The 7,785-nt window shown below is 39.4% G+C and overlaps 1 pseudogene; it reads left to right on the forward strand.

The window, feature by feature from the left end:
- The first annotated feature begins 1,953 nt into the window (after positions 1-1,953).
- On the forward strand, positions 1,954-2,051 carry LOC111725565 (annotated as a pseudogene).
- The last annotated feature ends 5,734 nt before the right edge of the window (positions 2,052-7,785 follow it).

Genomic DNA, 7,785 nt, shown 5'->3' on the forward strand with positions numbered 1-7,785 from the left:
TATTAATAGAGAAATTGGATTAAAAAGACACAATGTGTGGCTACTGTTAAATATTCTTTTGGTAAATAGAAGAATAAATATCTGATCTAAAGATAAAATCCTTTGAATACTACCCATGTGGGAATGACATCTGAGGACAATTTACCTTCTGGCCTAATGGTTAAAGCTAGGTTCTTTCGACTTAGCATCCTAGGTCCAATCCTCAGACAGGGAAGGAACTTGTTCTGGTGTGGTATTTGTGTAACTTAAGGCAGTTTTGTTGATCCTTTTTCCTTCAGCACATAGCTTTTGATTTCCTATACTCTGTGGGGAAATATATCTTGAACAGACCTATATCAAGTTCTGAAATAGCATCAACTATACAAAATCTCCCTAAAAAGAAAAGCCCATGACCAGATGGCTTCACTTCAGAATTCTACCAAACCTTTAAAGAAGAACTAGTACCCCATACTACTCAACCTTTTCCAAAATATAGAAAAAGACGGAATACTACCCAACACATTCTATGAAGCAAACATCACCTTGATACCCAAACCAGGAAAAGACCAAACAAGAAAAGAAAATTATAGACCAATATCACTAATGTTCTTCACTGAAGGATGGGAGGAGGAATCAAACAAGTTGTTAAAAGGGACGGCCAACTGTGAGATGACAAACCCATATTATAACCATAAGTGTATCTCCCCAAGGAAAAGCCTCCGTAGTATGCTAGACAAAGGAATAGATGCCCAGGATTTCTTGATGCACCTAAAGAAGTAGAGAATTCTTCACCAGGGACAGAAAATAAAAAAACATTGTCTACTTTTAGATGACTCTAGTACAGCAGTTCTCACCCTATGGATCATGACCAGCAGGAACTGCATTAAGGGTTGCGGCATTAGGAAGGTAGAAAACCACTCCTCTAGTAGCTTAAAGGTTCTTCTTCTTGAAAACGACTCACACATTAATGTTTATACACTGGGTGGGTCTCTGCAATTTGGAGCAACTCTAAACAAATATTTCATTACAGGAGAGTACATCAGGTATCAACAGACATTGGCATTCTCAAGAAAAGGTAGCATATCCCCATCACATAAATGGAGACATGAAAATCCTAAGAGAATGATCTGAAAATTCAAAAATACAGGCTGACTGTGCTGTCTTGAATAACACACCTCTGCCCTGAGGGACAGAGCTGCCATCAGAAGGTAAGGGGTAGTAATGACTAAGAAGTGACAGCAGAGACTATATATTTCTTTCTTATTGCATCTCAGAGCATAATACAGAATTCAACAAAAATGTTCTGAGGACAAAAGAAAAAAGATAGAAAGCTTCCAGTTCAGTGCTTGTTTCGGCAGCACATATATAAAATTGGAATGATACTGCGAATGTAATAACCAAGCCCCCAGCCCTTGACCTCCTCCCTAAGACCAGTGGGGAACAAGCCCCCTACCCTAGAACAAGAAACCTCTCCTAAGCCTTTTAGTTCCTGCCCTCTCAAGGGTAGAGAAACAGCCTGAAACTAAGGAAGTATGCAGGGAGGGGTTGAGGAAGGGAGGGGTCAATTCCAAATACAGCCCCGGGTAAAAAGATCCCAAGTTTTTCTCAGAAATTTACCCAACACTTGTTTTATACCCCTGAATTATGGGCTAATGTACCTTAAGAAAACATATACTTCCACCCTGAATTATGTAAACCCCATTTTATGATCATGCAGTAAAGTACTTGTGATATATCTTGTAATGTATGAATCAATACATCCCCTACCTTGCGGCCCCCCTCTAACTGCTATGATTGGCTTCTGTATTGCACTAACTTGCTGACCCTGCATGACTTTGCAAAATATTAGTATAAAAGGCCTCTCACCCATTATTCGAGGGTTCTTGTTGGCCCACCACAAGAGCCCACTGCAGGTGCACCTGCAGGTGTATCAAATTATCAATAAATTCTATTACCTAATTACACCTGAAATGGGTTCATCCTTCTCTTGCATCTACTGTCCCATTTCAAGAAGATTAGAATGGCCCCTACATAAAGATGACAAGCAAATTCATGAAGCATTCCATATTTTTACTTAATGAAGAAGACTTCCATGGCAATTGCAACAACAACAAAAATAAATAAATGGGACTTAATTAAACTGAAAAGCTTCTATATAGCTAAGGAGACAACAACCAAAGCAAATAGGTAACCTTCAGAATAAAAAAAAGATATTTGCAAATTAAGAATTGGACAAAGGCTTGATAACTTAGATCTGCAGAGAACTCAGATTAATCAACAAGAAAAGAGTTAACGATCCCATCTATCACTGGGTAAGAGACATGACTAGAATCTTCTGTAAGGAAGACAGATAAATGGCTAACAAATATATGAAAAGATGCTCATTGCCCCTAATCATCAAAGAAATCCAAATCAAAACCACCCTGAGATATCACCTAACCCTAGTGAGAATGGACCACATCACCAACACTCAAAGCTACAGGTGCTAATGCAGATACGGAGAGAAGAAACACTCATGCACAAACTAATACAGCCTCTTTGCAAGGATGTATGGAGAATCCTCCAAGAACTCAAAGTAGATCTCCCATTTGACCCTGCATCCCACTACTAAGCATCTACCCAGAAGAAAAAAGATCATTTTATTGTAAGGACATTTGCACTAGATTGTTTATCCCAGCTCAATTTAAATTGCCAAGACATGAAAACAATCTAAATGCTAATCAACCTAAATGGATTAACTAAATTGAGGTACATGCACACCATGGAATACTATTCAGCCATAAAAAAGATAATGACTTTGCATCTTTTGTAATATCCTGGATGGAATTGAAACACATTTTTCTTAGTAAAGTATCACAAGAATGGAAAAGCAATTATCCAACTTACTCAATATGAACATGAAGCCAGTAGCTGATCTTATGTATGGCCACATAGGAGAAAAACTCATTTCAATTCTAGCTTGGGGGAAAGGTTATGAAGAAGAAAAAGGAGAGGGTATTGGGGTGCTCTCACTGAATGGGCATGGGTTTGGAGGTTGACACACCTTTTGTGTGTGGGATATAACCACAGGAGGAATTATACCTAACAAAATCAAATAGTTTGACTTGGTTGTTTGTACGCTCACATTAACCTGAAATAAATTTACTTTTAAAAAAAACAAAAGAAAGAAAGAAATCTTCCAGTTCACACTATATAAAACAGAATCGTTTTTCTCTACTCCCTGCTTAATACAACTAGAAATGCTGGAAATAAAAGAAGAGGCAACTAAAAGACAACTGACTCTGAAAGTTAAAAAGAGGAAGGTGAGCCTCATGACTGGGGGATTAACATAGTATCAAGATATGTGAGGATCCCCAGCCCTCATTCAATAGTAAAGAGTGATCCAGGTTCAGTGATTCCCAATCACCAACCTCAGAACAGATGGTGATTCCAGTTTATTCATTCCTCCCTCACAAGGAACTGGTGAGGCTGGCAAGAAGAATTCATGGAAGCCCCACTAGCAATTAAGAAGTCAAGAAAGGTGTTCTCCTTTCCTACTAGGCCTGAGAATCCACATTTCCACTAACAGACACTTGACATTCAGAGAATGATAGGAAGAAAGACCTGAATATAATAAGCAGCCCAGCCTAGGAATAAACTCTTTACCTCTCATGAGGAAGAGGGAATCCTGTCACACAGGCACTGGGCTCAACATGTGTTCCTGTCAGGCTTGAGACTCCCCTATGCTGCCAAGGCACAATGCATGGATGGGAGATGACAGAAGGGGAATCTGGCCACAATAAGCAGCCTGGAAAGCTTCTTTGTCCCCAGTAGGCCGGAGATGCCCTCACCCCATCACAGGTGCCAGGTGGATGTCCTGAGAAAGCAGCAGCAGGAATCAGTGGGAGCTACAGAGCACTAGATAAACCAAGCAGAACAAAACAGTTCTGCTAAGGTTATGAAAGTTAAATGTCACTGGAGCAACAGCGCATGAAAGCAAACCAGAATCTGCATTCAAAATCTAAACAGAGTAATCATCTGCTAGAATAAAAAAAATTAAATAAGATCTAGAGTCTTGGGTGGCACCTGCAACTCAATAAGCTAAGTCATCAGCCTCATACACCAGAGATGGCAGGTTCAGATCTAACCTGGGCCTGACAAACAATGACAACTACAACCAAAAAATATCTGTGCATTGTGTCGGGCACCTATAGTTCAATTACTTGGGAGGCTGAGGCAAGAGAATTGCTTAAGCCCAACAGTTGGCAGTTGCTATGAGCTGTAATGCCATGGCACTGTACCCAGGGCAAAGAGCTTAAGGTTCTGTCTCAAAAAATAAAAAATATAAAAAGATCTAGAGTCTCTTAATAAAATGGTCAAAATATCTAGTGAAGGGGGAAGGGAAAACTTGCCCTCTCACCTAAAACTTCACTGATATATCAACTCACAATTAAGGCAGATTAATAAGAGAAAGAATTTATTTATCCTGTACACAGAGAGAAATCAGAGTGATGACCCAATTTTCCAAAATAGTTGAGATATTTTTGGATAGGCCTTTTAGATGAAAGGGGGTAAATTCAGGAGTATAGGACAACAAACAGTCCCTACGGAGGTTGTTAGAGAGGATGAAGGGATGGGGGAGAAAAAATTGGCTTGGAGATTAACCTGAGGAACTTATATGGGCCAGGTCCACCTATATTCCTGATCTTCACTCCTAAAATATCCTGAGATAACAGGAAGGAAGACAGGAAGTCGGTTGTCCCCCTTGATCTTCTAATGAGAGCAGTTTAGTTTATGCAGATAGAGGAAAGCCTTCTCCAGTGTTTTATGATCTTGCATGGCCGTCAAAATATTCTTCACACCAGGGACTCATATTTTAGGGTTAAATTTCTTTAGCTCCTTCATTCCCCTTTCTGAAACTTCTCTAGAAGTTTCACACATTAAAAGCTGAGTTAATAGCTATGGAGGGAAAGATTGGGTTAACAGTCTAGTTACAAGAGATTGAAAAGGGAAACAAAACATACATTAGAAGGAGGATGAACAAGCAGAAAAGAACAAATCTAGGCACATTTTTCCACTCTCCAGTAAACCAGTCTCCCATTCTTGCAAAAAAGTCTGCATTTATCTGATGAAAAATATTTATCTTTGTGTGTAGACCACAGTCTCAACTCACCCTGAGAGGCGAGCATTTCTGCCAATAATTACACAAGCTACTCCCTGTGAGCTGTCAGGGCATCCAAGACATGGCAGTTTTAGATACAGTTTTCAAATGCAACAGAGCTAGACTGCTGCTAACTTCAAAATAAAGTGCTCCCAGTACTTACCTGGCAATATTAAATTTTTGTCCTATTACCTTGGAGAGATTCAGAACTGTCTTTTCAATCTCATGAATTTGAAATGCGAAGAAGAGAGTCCTGAAAACCAAAACGAGCTTAAAACTGTGATATGCAAGTGGATTTTTTATAATATCTCATCTATTACGTTACATCACTTTAGGAATGAAAGAGTGCAAATTTGTAATTTGGCTGGCATTTAAAGTGAAGTATCTGGTAACAGAGCATTTCAGATAATGAAGTCCATAACATCCTTACTACCTAGGAGGGAGCCACTTGTACACTTTATCATCACACAAGATAAAAAAAAACAGTGTAATTTACAGATAGGATCATGCTGGAACCTGAGACCTCCCAGTCTGGAATTTGCTGTGTCTCCTCTTTCTCACTGGCCCTTCCACATCTCTTGTGTCCACATGTGCCTGTCAGTTTATGGGAACAGAAAAGGTTACAAAAGGCCTTTGGTTCAGTTCTGGCAGTTATGGGGCTTGGTTTTGTCACTTAACCAAGTCAGCCCTGACTTTTGCTTTGTCCATATACAATCTTTAGTGTTTAGCAACTTAACAAGGGGGTCAAGTGAGCCACCCCCAATTTGCAAAGGCCTGGCTTCTGTGTCATTCCTAACACATGGTGATTTTATAATTGTTGACATGAGGGTTATTGTCAGCACCACCTGAGAGGTGGCAGCGTGCCAACTGTGGAATCAAACCACAATATTGCTCTATTATGTCACTAAGAAACAGTCACAATATCAATAACAATATTGCTTTAGTATGTCACTCAGAAAAGATCCAGCATCCTCCTCATTTTCATTGCAGAGGGAAAAATTCCTTTCCAGTGACTTTACCTCAAGAACTCTCTTCCACAGAGGTTTTTCTGTGTACAGTTGTATCGCCAACAGGAAAAGCAGCATGATGTTTCCTTGCTGGCTGTGGATGCCACATTTTGTCATATATCCATCTTCTGGACTGGTTTTCTAAGTGCTCACATTACCAGAAACACAAAATGAATTCAGGCTCCTTTGCCTGGTCTAGATATTGGTATAACAAGCAATCAGATTGATTAGTGGGCCTGGGTTTAAAAGACTGGTGAATAGAGATGTCAGGTCTGTGTCTGATCTGCTGGAAGTAGTAAGAGCAAGGCACAGTTGGAAAGAGCAGTCAGTGGAAGATTAAAGAGAGAATGAGATAGGTTGGGGCAAATTCTACCCAGCTCCCAGTGTGCAATTCTTGAAGGTGGAGGCTTAAAAAAAAGAAGTGTTTATAAAGGACCATTTGGGCAGTTTAAAACATAAAAGGAATTTATAGATGAAAATGGGATTTCTTGATCCACAGTCTTGTGAAAAAGCTGTCTACTTCATGAAGTTATCTACTTTGAAGGCCTGGGTACTGGTCCTGGAAATCCTTGCTATCAGGTCAATATGGGCCTTCCTCCAATCCTCTCAGTGCAATTTTCCATGGCTCCCCTGAATCCAGGAGGGTTATTCTTTTATTTTTGTGACAGAGTAGGTAGTTGACAGTACTTCAGAAGAACCTTTCCAGAGGCGTGATAGCATGTGCCTTCTTCTAAAAGCTTTGATGTAAACACAATCTCTTGGTCAAACAAGGTGACAAGGCGTATCAGTTGGCAAAGACTACGCTTCTTTCACCTGTTGGCAATGTGTTTCAAGCATATTAGTTAGTGTTTGTACATAGCCAGTCATGGTATTAAATTGTCCACTTAAATCCCGAGTATTCAGTCAGTCCAGGAACAGGTTTATATGTCCATAGGTGTCTGTGTACATGGGGTGACAGAACCTTATTTCAAAGGGGTTAAACAGTGTCTCCTTAGTGGATCATTCCAGATTTTTATAAGGCCAAAGGTAATGCTTCTGGCCATTTCACTCCAATGACTTCACAGATATTTTTCAAAATCATTTTTATTTCTAAATTTTTACATTCCACTTGCCCTAAGGATTGGGGACAACATGGAGTAAGAAATTTATTTATTTATTTTAATTAAATGATAGCTGTGTACATTAATGCAATCATGGGGTACACTGTAGTGTTTTCATATACAATTTGAAATATTTTCATCAAACTGGTTAACATAGACTTTATGACATTTACTTAGTTATTGTGTTAAGACATTTATACTCTACTTTTAGAAAGATTCACTTGTACCCTTGTAAGACAAACCATAGAGGTGATCTTTCCACTCACCCTCCCTCCACCTATCCACCCTTCTCTCCTCCCTTCTCCCTCCCCATATTCTTGGGCTATAATTAGGTTATAGCTTTCATATGAGAACTATAAGTTAGTTTCATAATAGGTCTGTGTATATTGGATACTTCCATTCTTGTGATACTTTGTTAAGAAGAACATTTTCCAGTTCCATCCATGTAAACATGAAGGAGGCAAAGTCTCCATCTTTCTTTAGGGCTGCATAGTATTCCATGTGTACACATACAATGGTTTATTGATCCATTCGTGGTCGATGGGCACTTGGGCTTCTT

The sequence above is a fragment of the Otolemur garnettii genome, unplaced genomic scaffold, assembly GCF_000181295.1.
Source record: "Otolemur garnettii isolate 467f Iridium unplaced genomic scaffold, OtoGar3 scaffold00043, whole genome shotgun sequence".
In the NCBI taxonomy this organism is placed as follows: domain Eukaryota; kingdom Metazoa; phylum Chordata; class Mammalia; order Primates; family Galagidae; genus Otolemur; species Otolemur garnettii.